The sequence below is a fragment of the Mirounga angustirostris genome, unplaced genomic scaffold (assembly GCF_029215605.1).
Source record: "Mirounga angustirostris isolate CCGP_5_RB_7025 unplaced genomic scaffold, mMirAng1.0.hap1 SCAF_4, whole genome shotgun sequence".
NCBI classification, from domain to species: Eukaryota; Metazoa; Chordata; class Mammalia; order Carnivora; family Phocidae; genus Mirounga; species Mirounga angustirostris.
Genome location: NW_026991712.1, coordinates 190,018,330 through 190,042,842, shown reverse-complemented (window position 1 = coordinate 190,042,842; position 24,513 = coordinate 190,018,330).

Genomic DNA, 24,513 nt, shown 5'->3' with positions numbered 1-24,513 from the left:
CTCCTTTGTAGTAAACTGATTGAGCATATATGCATTGATTTATTTCTGGGCTCTCTATTCTCTTCCATTGATCTATGAGTCTATTTTCATTCCAATATCATACTGTTTTGGTTACTATAGTTCTGCAATATAGTTGGAGATCAGGGAGCATGATGCCTCCAGGTTTTTCTATCTCAAGATTGCTTTGGCTATCTAGGGTCTTCTGTGGTTCCATGCAAATTTTAGGGTTGTTTGCTCTATTTCTGTGGAAGAATGTCACTGGAATTTTGATAGGAATTGCATGAATCTGTAACTTGCCTTGGGTAGTATGGACATTTTAACAATATTAAATATTTGTGTGGGGACACCTGGGTGGCTCAGTCAGTTAAGTGTCTGCCTTCAGCTCGGGTCATGATCTCAGAGTCCTGGGATGGAGCCCCGTATCCGGCTCCCTGCTCAGTGAGGAATCTGCTTCGCCCTCTCCCTCTACCCCTCCCCCCACTTGTGCTTCTCTCTCTCTCTCTCTCTCTCTCTCTCTCAAATAAAGAAATAAAATATTTTTAAAAAACAATATTAACTCTTCCAGCCCATGAGCACAAAATATTTCTCCATTTATTTTCATCTTCTTCAATTTATTTCCTTACTGTCACAGTTTTCACCTTCAAATCCAAAACAGGTTCCATGAGCATGAACTATCTTTCCATTTGTTTGTGTCATCCTCAATATCTTTCACCACTGTTTTTATAGTTTTCAGAGTACATATTTTCACCTCCTTGGTTAAATTTACTCCTAGGTATTTTATTCTTTTTGATAGAATTGTAAACGGGATTGTTTTCATAGTTTCTCTTTCTGAGGCTTCATTATTAGTGTATAGAAATGCAACAGATTTTTCATATTGATTTTGTATCCTGCAACTTAACTGAATTCATTATCAGTTATAACAGTTTTTTAGTGGGATTTCTATATATAATATGTCATCTGCAGATAGTGACAGTTTTACTTCTTCCTTTCCAACTTGGATGCCTTTTATTTGTTTTTATTGCCTGATTGTTCTGGATAGGACTTCCAATACTGTGCTGAACAAAAGTGGTGAGAGTGGGCATCCTTGTCTTGTTCATGATCTTAGAGGAAAAGCTTTCAGCTTTTCATTGTTGAGTACAATGTTAGCTGTGGGCTTGTCATGTATGGCCTTTATTATGTTGATGTACATTCCCTCTATACCCACTTTGTTGAGAGGTTTTTGTTTTTTGTTTTTTTTTTGGTCTTAAATGCATGTTGAAATTTGTCAGATGCTTTTTCTGCGTCTATTGGGATGATCATATAATTTTTATCCTTCATTCTGTTAATATGATATATCAGATTGATTGATTTGTGAATATTCAGCCATCTTTGCATCCCTGGAATAAATCCTGCTTTATCATGGTGTATGATCCTTTTAATGTATTACTAAATTCAGTCGGCTAACATTTTATTTGGGATTTTTGCATCTATGTTCATCACAGAGTCTGCTTGTCCCTCTCCCTCTGCTCCTCCCCTCATTTTCTTTCTCTCTCTCTCAAATAAATAAAATCTTAAAAAAAAAAAGTCTGTTTTGTGTGTATCAGTATAGCTATGCCAGCTTCCTTTTGGGTTCCATTTGCAGGGATACCTCTGGCCATCCCTTCACTTTCAGAGTGAGTGTGTGTGAGTCCTGTAAGCAGCATATAGATGGGTCTTGTTTTTTTATACATTTAGTCATGCTATGTGTTTTGATGGGAGAATTTAGTCTATTTATACATAAAGTAATTATTTGATAGGTGTGGACTTATTTACGTGTTATTATCAATTGTTTTGTGGCTGTTTTTATAGTTCCTCTCTGTTCCTTTGTTCTCTTGCTCTCTTCCTTTGTCGTTTGATGATTTTCATTAGTGCTATGCTTAGATACATTTCTCTTTATCTTTTGTGTACCTACTATAGGTTTCTGGGTTGTCATTACCATGAGGCTTACATATAATAGCTTATATTTTAACAGTCTATTTTAACTTGATAACAACTTAAGTTTGAATGCATTCTAAAGCTCTACATTTTTAGGGGCGCCTGTGTGGCTCAATCAGTTAAGCCTCTGACTCTTGGTTTTGGCTCAGGTCATGACCTCATGGGTCGTGAGATAAAGCCCCAAGTCAGGCTCTGTGCTCAGCAGGGAATCTGCTTGAAAGATTCTCTCCCTCTGCCCCTCCTTCCACTCTCTCTCTCTCTCTCTCTCTCTCTCTGTCTCTCAAATAAATACATAAATCTTTTTTTTTCTTAGATTTTATTTATTTGACAGAGAGAGCACGAAAGAGCACAAGCAGGGGGAGCGGCAGAGGAAGAAGCAGGCCTCCCGCTGAGCAGGGAGCCCAATGCAGGGCTCAATCCCAGGACCCCAGGGATCATGACTTGAGCCGAGGACAGATGTTTAACTGACTGAGCCATCTAGGCACCCCATTACATATATCTTTTTTAAAAAATAAAGCTCTACATTTTTACTCTCCCACATACAGATTTTATGTTTTTGATGTCACATTTTACATCTTTTTATTTTCTGTGTCCCTTAACTAATTGTTGTAATTACAGCTCTTTTTACCACTTTTGTTTTTTAACCTTCACACTAGCTTTATAAGTGATTAATCCACTATCTTTACTCTATGTTTCCGGTGAGATTTACACTTTCATGTTTTCTTGTTCATACTTAACACACTTTCTTTTGAGCTTCAAGAACTCCCTTTAACAGTTCTGGTAAGGTCAGTCTAGTGGTGATGAACTCCTTTAGTTTTTGCTTGTCTGGGAAACTCTGTATCTCTCCTTTAATTCTGAATGATAACTTTGCCAGGTAGAGTATTCTGGGTTGGAAGTTTTTTTTTCTTTCAGCACTGTCTTTTTTTAAGTAATTTTTTAAGTAAGCTCTATGCCCAATATGGGGTTTGAACTCGCAACCCCAAGATCAAGAGTTGCATGTTCCATGAACTCATCCAGCCAGGTACCCGTTCAATACTTTAAATATATCATGCCACTCTCTTCAGGCCTGGCAAGTTTCTGCTGAAAAATCTGCTAATAGTCTTGTGGGGGTTCCTTTGTATATAACAAGATGGTTTTCTCTTGATGCTTTTACTATTCTCTCCTGTCATTCACTTTTGACAGTTTAATTATAATGTGTCTTGGTGGGTGCCTGGGTGGCTCAGTTGGTTAAGTGACTGCCTTCGGCTCGGGTCGTGATCCTGGAGTCCTGGGATCGAGTCCCGCATCGGGCTCCCTGCTCGGCGGGGAGTCTGCTTCTCCCTCTGATCCTCCCCCCCTCATGCTCTCTCTATCTCATTCTCTCTCTCAAATAAATAAATAAAATCTTTAAAAACAAAAAAATAATGTGTCTTGGTAATGGTGTCTTTGAGTTCATCTTATTTGGAATTCTGTTTGCTTCCTGGATCTGAATGTCTGTTTCCTTCCTCAGGTTAGGGAAGCTTTCAGGCATTACTTCAAATAAATTTCCTGTCACTTTCTCTCTCTCCTTCTTCTGGGAGCCCTATAACATGTATGTTAGTGCACTTGATATTGTCCTAGAAGTCCCTCAAGCTATCTTTACTTTTTTTTTTTCTTCACTAATTTTTCTTTTTGCTGCACTGATTGGGTGAGTTCCACTGCCCTGTCTTTTTTTTTTTTTTTCTAAGAGAGGGAGAAGGAGGGACAGAGGGAGGGAGAGAGAGAATCTTAAGCAGACTCCAGGCCCAGCACCAAGCCCAATGTGGGGCTCGATCTCATGACCCTGAAATCATGACCTAAGCCAAAATCAAGAGTTGGATGCTTAACTGACTGAGCCACCCAGGTGCCCCACCACTGCCGTGTCTTTAAATTCACTGACCCTTTCTTCTGCTTCATCTAGTCTGCCATCAAACCTCTGTAGTGTATTTTTCAGTTATTATATTCTTCACTTCCATGACTTCTATTTGATAGTTTCTCTCTTTTTTAAGGTTCTCACTGTGTTCATCCTTTCTGCTTGCCATAATATTTTCATAACTCATCTCAGAAGTGATGCTCCATCACTCCTGCCATTACACAGAGTATGGGCACCATGAGGGGGTCACTGAGGGCAGTTTAGAGGCTTTCACAGGCTCTCATCTTCCTTCATGCTCTAAGTCCTGCGTCTGAGCAGCCCCTACCATCTACACACAGTGGGCACTTAGGAGCTGAGAATAAATGAACACCACACGTCTGTGCACTTCTGCCAACATATGTTCATCTCCCTCCTCTAGACTGTTCCCCCAATTCCCAAATGCAGCTCATCAATTCATCTTCAAGACCCTCATCAGAGACCCCAGGGCCTGTCATTGGAAAGGAGTCCAGAGGCTGGTGCTCTTTGGACCCTAGCTCACCCTCCTCAGGCCCTAAGTGATTTTATGATTTTATGTTAATTTATGTAAATCGATACTTTTGTGGACGATAATTCATAAAGGTTGGATCTTTAGCTAGAAAAACATTTCTAGGGGCACCTGGGTGGCTCAGTCAGTTAAGCAACCAACTCTTACTTTCAGCTCAGGTCATGATCTCAGGGTTGTGAGATCAAGCCCCCCATCAGGCTCTCAGCTCAGCCTGGAGTCTGCTTTTCCCTCTCCTTCTGCTCCTTCCCCCAATCTCTTTCTCTCTTTCCCTCTCTCTCTCTCCCTCATAAATAAAAATAAAATCTTAAAAAGAGAAAGAAAAACATTCCTAAAATGTTCTAAATGCCAAAGACAAGGTTGAATATGAGGCTTGTGCATGGGGACATGGGAGAGAGTCCAAGCCAGAGAGAGATCCAAGGAGAGGGATATCACAAGCCCTTTCCTCTGCTGGTGAGGAAAGAACCAACACTAGAGGGGGCACCAGCAAGCCACAGACAGCATCACCAGTGACCAAGCCCAAGAAAGAGCTTGGATCTGGGCTAGGGGAACCTAGAATTTAGCCCAAATGAGGGGTTCTCAGCGAGACAGATGTGGCTCTGGACTAAACCACTGCAGCCCGAGTTCCCTCTGTCAGTGCAATGTTCTCCCAAGCAGTGAGAATAACTGGACCATGCAAAGCCACCAGGGCTCATGAATAAGCACTGTGCCAGCCACACAGGATGGTGCAAGTCCCAGTGGCCCCAGATCCTGGTCTACGGTTTTGTGATTGAAACAAAGCCTCTACCCATCAGAGCTTCAACTGCTGTGTCAGCAGGCTCTTCTGGGCAGCCAGGAAGAGCAGCAGAAGGGTGGTAGGGCCTACACTAGGTCACTACTCCTCTAGAGCCAGAGCCTTGAAAACATGAGTGTGGAGGCTCCTTCCCACCCTCAAACCTGTGAGGTCCAAAGAAGCCCCTGCTCCGGGGTTTGGTGAGGCTCCAGGGCCACCTGATACCCCTTTCCCCATCACCCAAGAAACCAGGGCCCCTGGGGCTTGGGGATGCTGGGCCCATGTTCCTGCTCGTACTTGCCTTTCCTCCTCCGGTACCTGGATGATTGAGGAGCTGTCCGCTCCCAACCGCCTCCCATCGTGTCCTGTCCCTAGATACCACGGCGCTTGCCTACTGTCCCTGAGACGGCGCGGGTCCCCATCCGTGGTGCTGATTTCCCAGGGTGGACCCGCTGTGGGTCCTCCGCGAAGGAACACAGCTCCGCCACGAGGGGGCGCTGCTCCTCCTTGAAATGCCGTTCCAACCTTCCCTGGATTTGGGCACACTGTTGAAGAGTTCCAAAAAATAAACATGTGGAAATGAAGGTGAGCATAAAGGAAGCTTGGGGCGGGGGCATCATAGCCATGGACAGGTTCCCAAAATTCTGGCCTTATTCTAGACCCCAAATTCACAGAAAGGGGCTCACATTCCAGAAAGTATCTGCCTATAGAAATTTGGTTCTGACATCTAACCAGATCCCCCACTTCTGGGTTGGAATTTTGTTGCCATGGCGTGCAGGTTTGGCCATTTGAGCCCATCTGGAGACCAGCCTAATTCCTAAGACTTATAGGGACAGCAGGGAATAGAGGAAAAGGAGGCTTTGGAATCAGCAAAATTCTCCCCAGTAAGAAGTTGAATGTCCCTGAGCAAGTCACCCACTCTCTGTGAGGCTATTTTGTCATAGAGATACTAGTGCCTCCCAGAAGGGTTTTTAGAACCATCAGAGGCAATGTGTACAGTTCTCACCCCATCACCAGGCAGCTTGACCCTCTCCCACCCTACTGGTAAACCACTGCCACCTGAAACCACTTTTTAGCTGAGGAAACAAATACATAAATAAACCAGGTACCACTCTACATCCACAAGAAGAGAGATTTTTAAAAAAAGAAAAGAAAAGAAAAATAACAAGTGCTACTGAGAATGTAAAATGGTGCAGCCATTGAGGAAAACAATTTGGTGGTTCCTCAAAAAGTTAAACACGGAATTGCCATATGATCCAGCAATTCCACTCCTAGGCATATACCCCCCAAAGAACTGAAAACTGGTACTCAAATACATATACATGTATGTTCACTCTTCTCAATGGACAAAAAATTGAGACAACCCAAATATCCATCAACTGATGAAGGGATAAACAAATTGTGGTAGATCCACACAACAGAATTGGGATGGAGGGAGGGAAGGAAGGAGCAGAAGGGGGGTGAAGGGGACATTATTCCTGAGCAAGAGACAGGATCCTGTTCAGCTTTCTCCACTGTGACTTTGGCCAAGTCCTTAGCCTCTCTGGACCTCCGTTTTCTCACCCACAACCTGGGCAACACAGTGATTGTTGGCTTCATGATTTGAAGGAACAGCACAGTGCCTAGCACACTGATAATGCTAGTAAAAATAGTCATCGTTATTGGTATGTCATTCCTGCTACCCTGTGATGTTGGCAGGAAGGACAGGAAGTGGATATGGGTGCAGAGAACCTAGGCGGATGGAGCAGGGGGTGTATGGGACCAAGGAATAAGGGGTGGTCTCCCTAGTGACCGGGGAGATGGCACTGACCGTAGATAGGGCCAGAGGACCCAGCTGGGCTGGTCCTGTACCTGCAGCTTGCTGAGGCTGCCCACCAGGATCTCTGTCCCGGCAGCATAACCAGGCCCCAGGGACACTCCAAGCTCCGAAGGCCAGACTCGGCCCGCCCCCGCCCCGGCTCCGCGCCAAGCACCCAGGCTGAATCACCTGGGATCCGAGCAGCCAGTCCCCTGGCCCACAGCCCGACCTGGAGGGGGACAGAAAGGGAAGGGTTAAGCTACTGGCGCGCTGGTTTGGGGGTTGGAAGGGGGAGCTGCCGCCGCCGGCGAGTCGTCGCGATTGGCTCGGCCGCAGGACCCGGGGGCAGCTGCGGGCGGACGGCCGCCCAGACTTCCCGGACGCGCCTGGCGCCTCCGCTGCGCCGCCGGCGGCCTCCGGGGACGCGCTGCCCGGCTGGCTGCCTGGGGACAGCTCTGCTCCTGCGCCAGCCCCCCGCCCTCCCCCGAAATCTCCCGGCCCCGGTGGGGGGCGGCGGGGACTGTCTTTCTTGGGGCTTGTCAACCGCGGTGACAGCGAGAGATTGTCAGCGCGCTCCATCGCGGGCCCCTAGGAAGGACGCCCACCAGCCAGCCAACATTCATGCTCCTCCCCGCAGACTCCTGTAGGGCTGAATCTGTTTGTCCTGATGTCTAGCCATGGGGCAATCTGCCAGGTCCCACGAAGCTGGGGGTAGGAGCTGATCCTTTGACTGATCACATCTAGGAAAAAGCCGGGTCTGATGCTTTCATTCCCCCTCCCAGACCCCAGGAACTTCTCATACCATACAAATAGGGGTAGGCTTGTTCCCTGGGCACCCTGTGCCTGCCAGCCCCCTCCTGTGGAGCCCTCAGCCACCCCACCATGGCCAGAGACTACTCTCACCCTAACCACCATTGGCAGCCATTCAAGCTAGAATCCTAATTGGAGCTGGAAGAGGCTCCAGAAAATCCAAAACTATAGGCTCTAAATGTATGTGACAATTGTTGATAGTCTTGGTTGTTATTTTGAAAAGTGTAGGTATGCTCATGCTAGTGAGATAGACACTGTTGAAAAGGGTATCAATTCAGAGAATGTCATTGCAAACAGAAGACAAGGTTAAGACTAAGATGAGGAAAAGATTATGGAGGTTTTCAGAGAAAAGTTTTCTCCACTTTCTCTGTCTGGACACTGGAGCCATATACCTGCACCACCCCCAATAGGACTTTGTGGGCCTCAGCCCTGAGCAAGATTTGGGGGAAGGACATGTCCACTTCCTTACTTGGGCCTTGCCCCCTTTTCCTCACCACGGGTGTCCTGGACCTAGTCTTCATCCTCTGCCTCCCTAACCCCACTCCCACCCTGGCCCTGCCAGCCACCCAGTCTTAGCTTCTGCCTCCTCACCCCCTCCAAGGCTACTCTCCCTCTATAAAAGGGCAAGAATCTCCTTCCAGCCTCCCTCTCCAAGGGGAGGGAGGCAGTGAGGCGATCACCTGTCCCACTCGCTCATCTATCACCCTGAACTGTGTTTCACGATAAAATTACTCATCCTCAGCCAGTGATAAATGAAATCAGTCTAGAGGCGACCACACAGAGTGGAGGTGGGGGTGCCCCATTCAGGGTTTCTGGGCTTGGGTGAGGGAAACCCAGGGGAACTGTCTCTGTGTTAGCACATACCCTGGCCAAGTTAGTAGATTTGTGTACCCTAATGTGTACTCTTGGTAAAAAAGACATGTGTGTGTGATTCTGTGTTTGTGTGTGCTGAGCCAGCCGGTCTGCCCTGCAGAGTGATGATGGTGGGGTGGGGGGTGGGGGCTGAGCCCTGAAGCAGCTGGGATTCAGAGTCCAGGCAAGGCTGTAGAGAGAAGAGGCTGTATCCCCAGAGGAAGGGGCTGGAGGGATCAGAAAACTGTGGTGAGCCACGGAATGGGGTGCTGGGACAGACAGGAGGAGGGGCTGAGTGTCTATGAGCTTTGGCTGGTGCTGAAAGAAGGAAGCAGGCAGCCCATGAGCTAGAGGTAGGATGACCAGTGACCATGTAGCTGCAGGTGAGCACAACAAAGCAGCCTCCAGCAGCTTCAGAAGTCAGATGAACCCTTGCCCATACTAACTGGAGCCTCTGGACCTTGAGGTATCCAGAGGCAGGCAACTCTCAGCACCAGCCCCAGGCAGCAGAATGATAGCCAATGGCTCCTCTGGATCCTTGGGATCCCCTGCTTTCTTCCGCTTTAGGCCCAGGAATCCATGAGTCCTCCTTAGCTGATCACTAAAGGATTAATTAATCATCAAAATAATGAGCTCAGGGGCAGGTCTTGGCCCAGAGCAGCTGTGGGCTCCTTTGCTAAAGCACAGAGGTCCAGAGGACCAGACCCCAAAGCTACTCCGCCACCTGCCACCTGGTCTGTGAAGGATGCGGAAAGAGCACCTGCCACACAGGTTGCTCTAAGGGCACCTGAGATCACGCTTGTGAAAGGCTGAGTCATTGTGACCCTTATTTCCAAGGCCTCCTGAGGGCTGGCTGGCCCCTGGAGTAGAGAGGAGACCCCTCTGGGGCTCACAGTTCAGGTAGGAATAGCAGATTCCCGTGCAAGTCAGAGTCAGAGTTCTGGAAAGGCAGGGAAGTGTGCTCAGAAGTTCAAGGGACAAGGGACTCATTCAGACCAGAGAGATCCAGGAAGCTTCAAAGAGGAAGCAGCATTTGAAATTGGCATGGAAGGATGAGTAGAATTGGACAGAGGGGACTGGTGTCAAAGTGCTGTTCTGGAATGTGGGTAGTCCAGCCTGCTTCCTTTTCCGATTCCCACACCCGGAAGAAAAGGGCCGTGTGAACCATTCACTTTAGTCCCTGGGGGTTGCGACACCGTGCCTGGCACAGAGGCATACTTAGAGCTGATTGAACAAACCAGGGAGAAATCATAAATGTGTGTTCACCTTGCAGACAGTGGAACCATGGAGTTAATGAGTCGAGAAATGACAGGTTGAACATTCTGGACGGTACGGGAGAGGCCAGTGGAGAAACAGCGGGATCTTATGAGGGCTGCCTACAAGGCCACACTCAGGGGAGGCCTAAGACTCTAAAGGGGAGCAGGAGTGGGACAAGAAGGAGGGGTCTCATCAGACAGACAGCTCGAGCCTTGGGAGGAAAATGCCTGGGCAGGGAGTCTGTGCTCTTTGGGCACTGAGCTTCCCGTAGTCACTGCCTTTGAAAATAGTGCCTCCTGGGGACAGATGTCACCTCCCAGGAGTAACACTGGCTTCTAAGCTCCCTGGGGGTGGCTGGGGGTAGCATCCTCCCCCCATATAAGCCTCTGATGTGGGGTTCCCAGATGTTCTACCTTGATGATGGCTGTGCTGAAGGTGGGTGGCATTTTTTTGTGTGTGGGTGGCATTTTTTTTTTTAAGATTTATTTATTTGACAGAGAGAGAGAGAGCACAAGCAGGGGGAGTGGCAGAGGGAGAGGAAGAAGCAGGGAGAGGAAGAAGCAGGCTCCCCGCTGAGCAGGGAGCCCGATGTGGGGCTCGATCCCAGGACCCTAGGATCATGACCTGAGCCAAAGGCAGATGCCCAACCGACTGAGCCACCCAGGTCCCCCCGTGGGTGGCATTTTGAGCTGACACCAGGTTCTCTCTCTGAGAAAGAGGTTTACCTGCCACTCAAAGAATGTCTGGCTCATTGGAGCCTTTGGGTCCAACATGTCCCCCAAACAGAAGAAACAGAGCCCGGTTCAAGACCAAGACTCAGGTGGATGGTGCCCTCACTCCCTCCCATTCTGTCCCTCCACCCTGCTCTGGAATATCCCATTCCTGATGCTGTCTGCCCATCTATCTTCAGAGCTCAAAGCCAAGACCCCGGTTTGCCTGCAGGTCAGATGTCCACCTCCTCCAGGTACCATGCCCCAGGCTGCTTTTGGCCAGAGGGCCAGCCCTGATGAATTCCACCCCTCCGAGCTCCCTGTGTCAGAAACACCCTGTCCTTGGAATCCCTGGGCAATGGCAGGCCAAGATCTGAACCCACCTCTGTTTCAGACAATGTCCACTCCTGCCTGTGTTGTGTATATACACACATTAGCGAATGCATGCCCTTGTGTGGCATGTGTGTGTGTTTATGACCAAAGCTGCTGCTCATACAGTCCACAGAGTATCCACTTTCAGGTAATAAAACAAACCTGGCATCTTTAAAGCTTCTCTCCACTCCCAGGGACTTCCAAGATTGAATTTCCTCCCCTAGTGGCAGCATCCTAGGGCACTGGTGATGAAGCCCTCCCAGCTGAGGGATGGACCCCTCGTCCACGGCCCATCAGGCTCTCCCCACAGTGGACTTAGCCCCCACTCCCAGCTCTTCCTGCTCCAGGCATTGGTGCACCTTTGCAGTTCATGTGCTGTGGCCCATTTCCTCTTTCTCTGTCCTCCTTGTCCCCACAGCAAAGCTATTAGTCACCTAAGGCAGCAGGGATTGAACGAAAGGTCCTGGAGGTAGAAGTGGCCAGTGGATACCAGGCTGGGAGAGCTTCAAGGAGCTGTGGCCCCCAGGCCCCTGACCACAGAATCCCCTCTGATGCACCCTCCCTGGGCTGAAGTTCAGGATGGCCCAGCCTTTACCAGGCTGTGGTAGGTCAGCAAGTGATGGGGCCAAGGGTCTGTCGTGCTACAGATTGTATGGGCCATGGAGCTGGGTCACATAAGCAGTCCAGGCATGCTTGGAAAACATTCATTGAGAGCCTCTTATATGCACCAGCTATGGAACACATTGTAGGCACACTCATGGGGCAGATGCTTGGACGAGACAGAGCAGCTAGGCTTACCCTCCTGCCAGAAACAACTCAAACACCAGACAAAATACAGAAAACATGGCCCCCAAAACACTGGACATCAGGTGATGAAGGAGGGGGAGTCCCTGAGAGGCCCCAGCTCACTTCCTGAGCATTTCCAGCTGTGGTGCAGGGAGGGGACCCAGCAGTTCCAGGGGTCCCCCCAAGGGCAGAGATGGAGCTGGGAGTCCTAGAAAGCCAAGGCAGCTAGAGTCTGCAGGAGGAGGCACGGGAGAGGAGAGAGTCCTAGAGATCTGCAGAGCATGAGGAACGTGCTTGAGGCCGGGAAAACCACAGAGAGGGCCGCAGCGAGCCCTGCCCAGAGCTCACACAGGGCTGTGGAGAGTGCTTGGTCCAGCGGTCAGCCTGGAAGACCTCACCTCTCTGGGGCGGAGTACCAATTGGGTCTTGCAACAGTAAAATGGGACAAAATTATCCCTAGACCAAACGCTGCTCTAGTTCTCCCAGCAAAGCTTAAAAGCAAGACCTGAAGGGACCAAACTTCTTCCAAATGACTTCCTGATGTCCAGAGGAAAGTACAAGAATATTTTTGAAAATAGTCAGCACCCATCAAAGTTCACAATCCTAGTCACCGGATTAAAAATCACCAGGCATGCAAGGAAGCAGGAAAATGCAACCCATGAGAAAGAAAACCAGTCACCTGATGCTGACCCAGAAATGACAGGAATGGCAGGGTGAGAGCACAGGGCATGAAAGGGCCCACTACAACTGTCTCTGGGTGTTCAAGAAGCCAGAGGACAGGCTGAATGTGTTAGGTGGGGACCTTCTGAGGCTGCTAAGAAGAGGTCAGTTCTGGGAAGGGGTGGACTGCTTGGGTGCGGACAGAGCAGGATCTCTGCCAGGGGGACTTGGGCTCAGACCCAGACCCTGCAGGCGACTGCCCAGCTGGGATGAGCCGTCTCCACCCCACCCTGCAGACTTGGGATGCCTGGCACACAGCAGGTGCTCGATACATATTAATTGTTTTGTTTAATTCTCCTTCCCATTTTACAAATTGAAACTCAGGGAGGTTAAAGGTCTTCCCAAGGCCAGGCAGCCGAGAAGTGGTAGGTGCAGGGCTCTGGGCATTCAGTCTCAGGCACTCTGTGCAGCACGCCTCCAACCACCAGGTCACACCAACCTGGTGGGTTTGAGGTAGGCTTAGGGGTGTAACACCAGTTTCCCAGGAAGCAAGCCAAGACAGGAGGCACAGTAGCTGGGAAGAGGCAAATGTCAGTGCCCACACCCTGAGTCCTTCCACATCCTCCATCCAGGATATCTGGAGTCTGGAGCCCCCACCCCAATTTCCCAACCTTGCCTCAGCCTCCCCAGGTTGTGGGTAGAGACAGGGAACCACAGTGGACAGGCTGGGAGCCCTGCCTGAGGGTGCTCATTTCTGTAATTACCATAATTGCCTTAATCACTGCTTGGGCTGGCACACTCCTCTGCAGGCTTTGCATTCAGCCCCACCACTGCACACCTCAGCAGCTCCACCTGGGGATACGGATGCACAGCTCAGGGGCACAGCACACACTCCCAGCCACCCCAACAGGCCCCACCCTGCTGCAGCTTGGGCACCGGGTACCTCCATCAGCACCCTTGTCTAGACTATTTGCTCTATGCCAGCCCACCAGACCAAGAGCCCAGTGCTGGACCCAGGAAAACAAAGTGAGCCAGGGAGTGAATGCCATGCCTGCAGGGACAGGCGCTTGCTCCGAGTCCCACCCAGGAAGGCACGTTCATACCAAGAGGAGCTGACACGCACCCGGATACAGACCTTTCTTTTCCCTTGACCGGGGGGTTGGCCAAGGTGGAGAGCGGTTTGTGGACCTCCGTGGTGTTGCTCACAATGACCACTGCCCTTTTTGAGCAAATACCATGGGCCAGGAGAATGCGGTTGCTTGACCGACCTGCAGTGGTTTGGCTTCACTCACAGAGAGGGAGGGCCTGAGGCTCAGAGCACAAGAACTAAAACCCCAAAGCTCCCCTAGCTCCAGAATAGGCCTCAGTGCCAGCTGCAGCCCCTAAGCAGACCCTGAAGGCCCAGGGTCCCACCAGTGAGGGGCTGGGGGGGGGCGATGAGGGGCCTCACCCAGAGTCTCCCAACAAACGGCAGCTGAGAGTCAGGCCAAGGCAGGCGGTGGGACTGCCGCTGGCTCCTGCCAGGCTCCTGGCAGCATGAGCGATGGCAGGCTGAGCGATAAGAAACTAATAATTTATGTTTCCAGCTCCCGCGGCCCGGCGCCAAGGGAAGGCTGGGCCACAGCCTCCTCCTCACACTGAGCGGCCGCAACCCTTTATTGCACAAATTATTAACGACCAAAGAATGAATGACTCTGTAATCAGATCAGGGCTGCCAGCACTTTTCATTTCGTTTATTTGTATAAATTCTGAAGCCAGGGTCTAGCCTGAGCTCAGAAAGTCAGTCTCATGCTAGATGGGTGTGCAGGGCCCCACCTAAACAGAGCACACCCCTCTCTCACCCTCACCCAGGACTCCACGGGGTGCTGAAGACAGAGGGTGTCGAGGAGGGGGACAGGGAGGTTGGTCTGACTGGGCTGGGCCCCGGGGCCAGGGTCGGAACTCTGTCCTTCAGCCTGCCTCAGGGCCATCTCCTACCCGTTCTCAGGGCCAGGGGCTAGCCCAGGGCTTGGTGGTGAGAGAAAGCTCCCCTGTCCCTGCATGAAAGCCTCTGATCCCTACCTGTCTTTACCCTTCTTCCCCAGTGCCTGCTTTGTCACACTGATGGTCCAGGCCAGCAGCAGCCCCAGGCTCCGTGCCCCACTCTGTCCCCTTCTCCTGCCTGGCCTCCCATCCTCTTTCCCCTTCTCAGGCTGATCTCTCCCCTGCCCTCCCTTTTCCTGTCCTGCTGCTGGGCTGTGCTGTCCTCCCTTGGGTGCAGGGACTCAGGCCATGAGGTTCCTGTGGCGGCGCGGAGGACTGAGCTGCCTATGGCCCTCTCACAAGCCCACTTTTAATCCCATTGACCTCTCGTTATACTACAGAGCATAAATTCAGATTTGGAGAGCTTATGTTCCATCATAAATTGGGCTGGCAGACTTCCGATCAACAAGATAAAGCTGTCTCCTGTGAGGTGGGTGTTTTATTAGTCTTGGCCTCAGTGCTGCAGGCACTGGGATTGGGGGATGGGGGTGAGTCCTCTGCTCTGGAACCCTCCCGTGCTGTTCAGAGCAGCCTGATGGTGCTCAGGGATCTGAGTGCTTCCTATCATCATGGGCAGGCACCAGGAACCTAGTCATCCCCTGGACCTGGGCTGTAAATGCCCTTAGACCCCCATCCCCACATCACCAATCTGAGTGGCCACTACTCAATCCCCAGGCTGGGCACTCGAGGGTCAAGACAGAGGCTCGGTGTGCACCCAGGCATGTGCATGTCTGTGCCCCACCCTCCCTGGTAGACCTTTGAGAACATGGCCAGAGCCAGAGTAGGGTTGGGGGATGGGGGGAGCAGCTGGACCTGCCTGGAAACCCTGGGGGCAAAATGGCTGGAGGAGGGGGGCCCAGAAAGAGGGAAGTCAAACCCCCGGCTCCAGAGATGTGATGGCCTGGTCCAGCTTTACTTGCAGGTGTAGACACAGGCAGAGTCCCTACAGGCAGAGATGGGGAGGTCTTGGCAGCTAGGGCCACTCTGGGCCTGGGCTCCTGCCACTCACCCAGAACTGGGAGTGATGTCTGCTGGCCTTGCCTGCCCCTCCCTAGAGGTCAGGTCTTTCTTCAAAATCTCAGTCTCTGTCAACACCACCTCCCTCTGCCACTGCCACTTCCAGGTCAGCTTCCGTACCAGCCTGCCAGAATCACTTCTCAGTGAAGTCACCCAAATCAGCATCCCCAGGGGGGCTCCACTTGGCCCTTCTGAGCACCCTCGTCTGCCCAGGGCCTCAGCAACACAGTAAGAAACCTGTGGGTCCAGGGTATGTGCTGGTGTTCTGGGGTGCAGGACACCCTGACAGGAAAGGAAGGCAATCCAGGGAGGCTTCTTGGAGGAGGGGTTGCTGCTGTAAGTCTTGAAGATAAGCAGGTGGGAGCAGGGCCAACATCACCACCAGGCACAGAGAGCATAGAACCTGGATCCCTGGTGCCTTTAGAGACGACAAAGACATTTTACTTTAATTTCCCTTAAAACCAGAAGGAAAAAAAATAATATAATAATAATGAAGATTAAATAATATATCTACCATGGATTATATTTGTCTTTATATCAATAGAGTTATAAAATATAATTTAAAAATTTTCAATGGAGGAAAGGACTCCCAAATGCAGAAGTTGCTACACAAGTGGTAACGGGGCCACAGAATAGTGATATTAGGGAGTGATGCTCCTGGGCAAAGGCAACAACTCAGCCATGCTCAGACACTGAAGAAGACAGGGAAACAGGAAGTTGAGCCCAGGGGCGGAGGCAAGGCCTGGAGGCCAAGGGTCCCAGACTGTTCCCAAAGGAGCCCCTGGAGAGCAAGTTGGCCAGATGTGCCCATCAGGTACTGGATGAGTGGGGGCAGAGTCTGGGAGTATCACAGAAATATCATAGGTGAGAGGGGCCAGACTAGGTATTTGAAGGAAAGGGATCTAGAAGGGAGCACATATGAGGTTTGCTGATTGGCTAATGGGGAGGAGTATGGTGCCTGCTCTCTGAGGGACTGCGAGCGAGATGGGGATGACAGCATGGCGGTAGGAAAAAGACTCAGGGGGCTGTGGGGTGGATGCACAGGGCAGGCTATTATATTATTTTCTTCCTTCTGGTTTTAAGGGAAATTAAAGTAAAATGTCTTTGTTGTCTCTAAAAGCAGCAGGGATCCAGGTTCTATGCTCTCTGTGCCTGGTGGTGATGTTGGCCCTGCTCCCACCTGCTTATCTTGAGTGTCTGGACTGAAGCTAGAGACTCAGATTCATAGTCTGTAAAGGAAACCACAGAAGTACTTATGAAAGAGAAGAGTGCCTAGTGTAGAACCCAGTCACCCATCATCCACTCATTCACCCGTCAGTCCATCCCCCCACCCATCTACCCCTCAACCCAGCCTATGTTTGAGGGGTGGGTGAGGCAGGAATGAGAGGCGAGGCTGATCTGAGGGGATGGTCTCAGGGCATGTGCCCATGAGTGAAGCTCATCTAATACATAGCAAGGCGTCAACTAGAAGCACTAAGAAAAATCCCAACGTATTGAGGCCAAAATCACGGTATCAAGCAGAAGCTGACAATTCGCTGAGGACCATGTTCCTGGATGGAAGATGGGATAACCCAGCAGGAGTTCTGGCTTTGCCCCTCACCAGTCATGAATCACCCTGTCATGTCTCTGAGGCCCCAGGAGCTCAGGAGCCCACATACACCTGCTGGACCTTAGACACACAGTTACTCAACTGCCAACATGTGGCAGACTCATATTTTGGCAAGGCCACCCAGTCTGGAAGAATGGTCTGTCTGTTCTCCTGGGAGGGGTCTATAGCACGCTGACATCTGTTAGCACCTGCATGTACACAGAGCATCAAAGGTCAGGATCCTTTGTCCTGAGCAGGGCATGAGGACTCCACATTTGGGAATGCCCATATTCCTCTATGCAGAGGTAAAACCCCCTCAGACCAGCCCCAGTCCCTCCAGTTGCCTCTTCTGCTCCCACTTCCCCCAGGCCTCCAAGCAGCCTAGCCAGTCTGCAGGTGGGAAGGCCCCCAAGGCCAACCTGGGACTATTAAATGCCCCAGAGAAAGTGCCAGGTTGGGGACGCCTGGGTGGCTCAGTCGGTTAAGCGTCTGCCTTCGGCTCAGGTCATGATCCCAGGGTCCTGGGATCGAGTCCCGCATCGGGCTCCCTGCTCCGCAGGGAGCCTGCTTCTCCCTCTGCCTCTGTCTCTCTCTCTCTCTCTGTCTCTCATGAATAAATAAATAAAATCTTTAAAAAAAAAAAAAAAAAAAAAAAAAAAAAAAGAAAGTGCCAGGTTGTGGCCTTGGACAGAGCCCTGGAATTGCTGCCCCTCCCCTGCCGGAGGTAGGTGTGGGTCTGGCCTCTGCCGATGGGCTCTGCTCAGGGTCTCAGCCTGTACCAGGCTGTGCTCTTCAGCCTACCCACTTCTGAGACTGCACCTGGGGCACCGTGCATAACTTCAAACGGTTGGACATCACAGAGTTCCTGTTCTCATGGCACAATGTGCGGGGCCACTCCGTGCAGGTGAGTTGACCCCATGGAGGACTTAGTGGGTTGCAGTAATAAAGGAACCCTCACACCCAGGGGTGCCTGGGTGGCTCAGTTGGTTGAGTGTCTGACTCTTGGTTTCGGCTCAGGTGGATCTCAGGGTCATGAGATTGGGCACCTGCATTGTGCTCCCCACTCAGCATGGAGTCTGCTTCCCCTCTCCCTCTCTGTCTGTCCCTCCCCCCACCAAATAAGTAAATCTTCAAAAATAATAAAAATAAAGGAAACTCACACCCAGACAGGCACTCACAGATGTCAATGCATTCAGGGCACCCCACAGGGATGTCACCAACTCAACCAGCCCTTGGAGGAATGGGCCCACTGGCAAGGAGGACCGGGCCTTGGATGGGGTCAGGCTAAGTCGATGACCTCAAACAGCCAGCCTGGGCTGGACTCGTGAAATCGTGAATTCACTGACCACCTCGGCTTGCTACTTCTTGATGCGACAAATCCATGCCGTCAAAGTGACTGTTGGTCTTCCTGGTGAGCCTGACGGTGGGACTGTGTGTGAGGTACACCCAGACCACCCCTCCTCCCAGTGCAGGCAGGCGCAGAGTTGCAATCCTGCTGCAGCATAGTGGATGAGGCCTTGCCAAGAGGCTTGAGAACTTTCTCTCTCTCTCTCTGATGAAGAGGATGCCTGTGGCCAAACTCTTAAGAATCTTCTGGGGACAGGAGGGTATTCAGAGTCCTGCCTGGGCAGAAGCCCAGTGGACAGGTGCTGGGAGAAGAGGTGAGCAGGGAAGGGGCTTCCCCAGGGCAGGGAGGCCAAGCTGGGCTGAGTGGGCCACACCAGGATGGACCCCTGTATGCAGCCCTCAAATGCTGACACGGGGGTATGTCAGAAAACAAAAGTCCTGCTCATAGGGAGCTCACACTCTGCAGGAAGTCCAACATATTAACAGTTGCTCCCAGAGCCAGTCTGGACTCCCTGTGCAGCCTGGGAGTCTTTCAGAGCTGGGCCTGGAGACAGCAGCTGTAGCCTCCCACCCTCCTAGCCCTCCACCAACTGACCCCTCACCTCCAGTTTCCCTCTGCCTCCAGGCTTTCTGTGCTGAGGGTCCCCACCTGAATGTCCCCTCTTCTCCTTCAACTTCCACCTGGCAGTCCTGGCAGAGAGCCCACGGGAGCCCATTCTGCCCCATCATGCTCATCATGCTCCACTCCAAGGCCCCTCCCACATCCAAGCCCACTCCTCCCCCAGTACCCACTCCCCCCCATGGGAGCCTGACCGCTGCCCTACGACTCTGAGGACAGCACATCCTAATGTCTCTATCAGGACTGTGGTCACAGGTCTGCCCAGGCCAAGACAGCTGACCATGCAAAGAGTAAACATGTGACCAACCGAGTTGGGATTGACCCTCCAGGGCCTATACCCCCACAATGAGGAGCGTGGGTCCCTAAGGCCTTCATGTGGGATCTACGCTGACTATGAGCTGATGTGGACAGCAAGACTGTGGTCACAGGAGGAGGGAAGCACATTCACATATAAGCACACAGTATGGACACACACGAGCACATAGGAAACCCTACACTCTCAGGTAAGGGTCTCCTCGTCTCTCACACTCAGCCCCTGCTGGCACATTCCTGGAACGTAGGGGTGTAATGGGACTGGAGCTGAGTCTGCGTGCTGCACCCAGCTCTACTACTCCACTCTGGTCATCTCCCTGACCTGACATCTGAAAGAGGGGGTGACTGGTGCTGCAGAGGCTTGTGCCATGAGGGATGAGGACCACATGGGGCTTTGGCACCCACATCCACCCAGCAGGGCACCAGCTGCATCCGGGGGTCCCCCCAACCCCGTTTCCACCCCAAGCCATGTCCAGGCAGTAGGCTGGCAATGTCGACAGGGAGAGAAAGGGGTGACACCAGCCCTCATGCCCATTCACTGGGATAGATTCTTTTGTCCCTAGGGGCCCTGGAAGACTCTGCTCCTGCCCTTTACTTGGCCCTACCTTGGAGTGGACCCCCCAGGTCCTGCACTCTGGGCCCATTTATGGAGAAAGCATCTAGGGTGTGCCAGGCCTGCCTCACTGTGGTGACCAGGGCACATATAGCCACATCTTACCCTGACTGCTCTCCTCTGAGCCAAAGGGAACCCACAGATTTTGAGCCCCTATCTCATTTTTCAGATGGAGAAACTAAGGTCCAAAGAAGGGCAGAGAAGACTGGGTCACTCAGTGGCTAGCCAGGAGGACCCAAATCTCAGGCCCCTGCAGAGTCTGCCGTCCTTACCACCTGTGTCAGCCTACCTCAGCATAACCCGGGCCAAGAAGGGTCCACAGCCCCCGGCAGGCTGCTCTGGGGCAGGTGCTGCTCTCTGTCCCCAGTGATGCCAGCAAGTGGGTGTCTTCGTCCCTCCTCAAGAGGGGCCAAGCAAGCAGAGCCAGTGGTAGCCAGACTCCGACCCATGTTGCCAGACCAGCAACTTCCTCTGTACGACATCAGTGTACCCAGCGCACCCTGTGTGTTGAGCTCATTTGTGTCCTTGTATTTGTGTCTGAGAAAGTGTGTGTGTGTCCCAACTTCTGTGTAACACAGCAGGTGAGTATCGTGTAACCAGTGCTCTCCGGCAGCGTGTGCCCTGTGGGTGCCCCAAGTCTACACACCCACGGGAGAACGTAAGGTTGACCCTAGGTCCTATCTCTTTCTCCTTTAAATGGCATATGTTAAGGTCAGTGAACAGACTGGGCTCGGAAACATCTCTACTCCTGAGACGGAAACGGCATGGCCTGCCGCCAGCTCATGGCTGGCCAAAGGTAAGGCATGTCCTCGCAGGGCAGCCCCTCCTGTGTCTGACCTGCAGCTGGAAACAGACACATTCCTCCCGGAAGCTCCGGCCACTCTTGCAGGGAGTCTGGGGGAGCCCCAGCTGACTCACCACTGACCTTTGACCTCACAGGTTAACCCTTCCTAAACCAGACCCTTGCCCCAGCCATGCTGTCTTAGATATGACAGCTGTATCCAAATGGAGCCCATGGTGCAGGCCTGTGTGTCTACGGATGTTTTTGCACAGGTCTTGGTGTCCTTCCTCTGGCTGTGCTGTAAGTGAACACATACACTGTCCGTGCACGTTTGTGGTCAAGATGTCAGCATCCGTGGGTGCCTGGGTGGCTCAGTCGTTAAGCGTCTGCCTTCAGCTCGGGTCATGATCCCAGGGTCCTGGGATCGAGTCCCACATCGGGCTCCCTGCTCTGCGGGAGGCCTGCTTCTCCCTCTCCCACTCCCCCTGCTTGTGTTCCTGCTCTTGCTATGTCTCTCTCTGTCAAAAAAATAAATAAAATCTTTAAAAAAAAAAAAAAAAAAAGATGTCAGCATCCGTGCAAGCCCCTGTCCTGCGCATGTGCTTTTGAGAATGTACCCTGTTGTATGTATCTGTTGCTGGCTTCGGGTGCTTGCCTGAGGACACGGATGTGTACACAAGGATGTACTTCCTCACAGACGTGTCAGCTGTGCTCACACCTGTGTGGTCTGTCCCTGCATGCCTTCCCGTGCCTGGCATGTCTGGGCCTGCTCTCCCACCCTGACAGTCACCCTGGATGAGCTCAGGAAGACTAGGCTGAGGGAGCAGGCCCAAGGATGCACCTGAGATCTCAGAGACACACTGCTTTCCTCTGCATCTCCCAGCCTCACCTCTGGATCCCTCTCCCTGGGGCTCCACATCTGGTGCTCAATAAATGATTGGTGAAGGAATGGATGAAAAGGGGCTCTAAGGGGCACAGTCTGGAGATGGGGGTAGGCAGGCACTCCAGGATGGGAGGGAGGCTACTGGCAGGAGCGCCAGTTGTGGACTGGGTCGGAGAGCTCCAGAAGAGGCGGTCAAGGCTGGCCGACCCCGGGTTGGGGGCAGCAGGGTCTGCGGGCCGCCCCCGCGCGCTCCCCGGGGACGTCTCGGGTCACCGTCTGCACCGCCCGGGCCGCGCCGCCCCGGGGGTTATTTATGACCCCCTCCCCCTCCCTGGCGGCGGCGGCGGCGGCGGCGGTGGCGGCCACGGCGGGGGCTCCGGCCTCGGCCCAGCGGCAGAGGGCCCCCAGCGGGGGGACCGCGAGCAGCGATGGCGCCGCCGTGGCCGTGAGGAAGGCAGGGGCGGGGCCTCTGAGGGCCAGAGGAGGGGTTTTGGCAGCCGCTCCCACCTACGTTTCCCAAGGAAGGTGCCTCCAGGCCTGAACTCCAGGCGGGGGGGAGATTCTAGAGCCAAAATTCTGTCCTTCTGACCTCTGGCTCCAGTCAGAAGCGCAGAGCAGGTGCCAAACCAGGACACAGGTGGACAGGAGGAAGAAAGTGAGCAGATCCTTGTGGCAGGGGTATAATGCCCAGGAGTAAGGATGCCTGATCCCTGTGGGAAAGTGGCTCTGATCCTGTGGGCAGAGAGGTCTACTTCCCATGAAGAGGGGGAAACAGGTAGGGGTGGAGGTAGGGGTGAATTGATCAGCCAAAGCCCTAGAAGGGGGTCTCCTGAAAGTCAGGGTGTGGCCCTTGGAGGAGAAGGGGTCCTGCAGGGAGCTTTGAACCCAGTCATGGTCATTTTAGGAAGCCCCTTGATCCTCCAGAGAGAGGTGGAACCAGATAGTAGCATGGAGGTTAGGCTGGGTGAGCTAGGTTAGTTTAGCCCCCTTACCTTGCCAGCTGGGTTCCACTTCCGAAAGCCAGAGTTGGGGCCTTCTTTGCCCCTCCTTCACCACTGTGGGCCTGTTCAGGATGAAAGAAGTCAGGGGTGAGTCAAGGGTGGTCCTGCAGAAGGGAAGGGAGGCCCCCTCCACAGCCTACATGGTACCTTCTCAGATCTAGAGATAAACTTCACTAGCCTTCCCTCCCAAACCTCAGTTTAAAGGTCAGGGGTTAGGAGGCCTAAGGGTCAGTGAATAGGTGCAGGCAAACATGAGAAGAACTGAGTGGAGGGGACCATCTTTTGAAAGCAGTGTCAGGGCTGTAGCCAGACAGTTGGCCTCACGCTGAGCCCTGATAACCTCTCCACACTGTGCCATGACCACAGATTAGCATGATGGCTCCTCTGTTGGCCTTGGCTCTTGGGCAGGAACAGCCTCCTGCATCCATTAGACATGGAGGCAGCACACCTGAGAGCAAGACGCGGACCACAGAAGGTGAGTGTGCACCTAGGGTCAGGCATGTGCAGGTGTCCAGTTTGCACGGAGGGCAACTGGGCTGAGGGTGGCACACCATATAGGATCACTCACTTTCACACCCACATTCACACCTGGCCCCTTAAATCCCAGCAGGCAGATGTACAAAGAGTAGAGCAGAAGGGGGATACAGAGGTTTGGGTGCATAGGTTCCCAGACACGTTCCTGGTCTCAGCCCAGACCTTTGCTCCCCAAGTCAGTCTTGGGGCTGGCTGGTGCCTCAGTTGCAGATGATCTTGGCAGTGTGCATCAGCAAGGGAGAGCAGAGCAGTAGCCAGTGGTCAGGCTCATGCCCAGCTGGTGCAGGTGCCTGGGAGGAGGTGGGTGAGGGTGGGGTGCTCCCTCACTCCCATCACTCCCTTGCACAAGGTGCTCATGCAAGCACGCCTGTGGTCCAGCTCAACCCCCCAGAGCCTGGTCAGAGAGATGCCCACAAAAATGCCGTGCCAAATGCATCTCAGTGGGGGTCTAGGCGCTGGGATGGGATCTGAGGCTACTTTCTAGCTTGTTCAGAATAACACATCAGAGAAAGACAAACCTGTCTCATCAGCTATTAGTAGGTTTCTGTTTCTCTTCCTAATGCTTCTACTGCAAGGCTGGCATGCTGGCCTACAGGGAGATGGGAGTTGAACACCAAGGGACAAGCCACCCTCATGCCAGGACTGGGCCAAGGCTGACCTGCTTCCTCAAGGCACCAAAGTGGACATGAGTGTAGAGGGTTCCTCTTCCCCAGACTGGCTCATACTAGGGAACAGAAATGTGCTCAAGTGTGCAATCTCGCACTCATTGGCCCCTCTTCCTCCCCACATCTCCATCCCTCAACCAGACTGCGTCTAGCCCACCTTCCTGCCCCACAGCATGGCTCAGATATTGTTTGTCCTGGAGTCAGAGAGCCTGGATTTAAAACAGCTGTATGACATCAGGAGAGTTACTTGACCTCTCTGTGTCTCACCCTCCTCATCTATAAAATGAGAATAATGAGGAAAACTCATATTGAGATGATCAAGTGAACTAAGGCATGTAAAGTGCAGAGTAATAAGGCGGCGGTAATTGACAGCATCGTTGTCGTGTTGTTCACAGAACATGAAACCTCCCCAACACATTTGCAGAGGCCACACACCACAAACCCACAGCCTCACACCCTGCAGATGCAGAGGAGACCACCCACGCCCGACACTGATGCCCACCACCCACCGCCGCTGTGAAAACACTCCTACCCAGAACCGCCAGGCCAGCGGGCCGCTCCTAATCACAGATCCCTCCTGCGCCAGGAGCCCACTCTCGGTCCTGGGCCCGCCCCCTCCCCAAGTGTAGTCCGGGACTCCCAGCTGCGCCCAATGACTCCCTCAACAATGGCGCGGTCGGTGCGCGCGGCTTCTCGCTAGCATACGCTCCTTCCCACACCCTCGCGCGCTTGGAAATAGGGCAGGGGCGC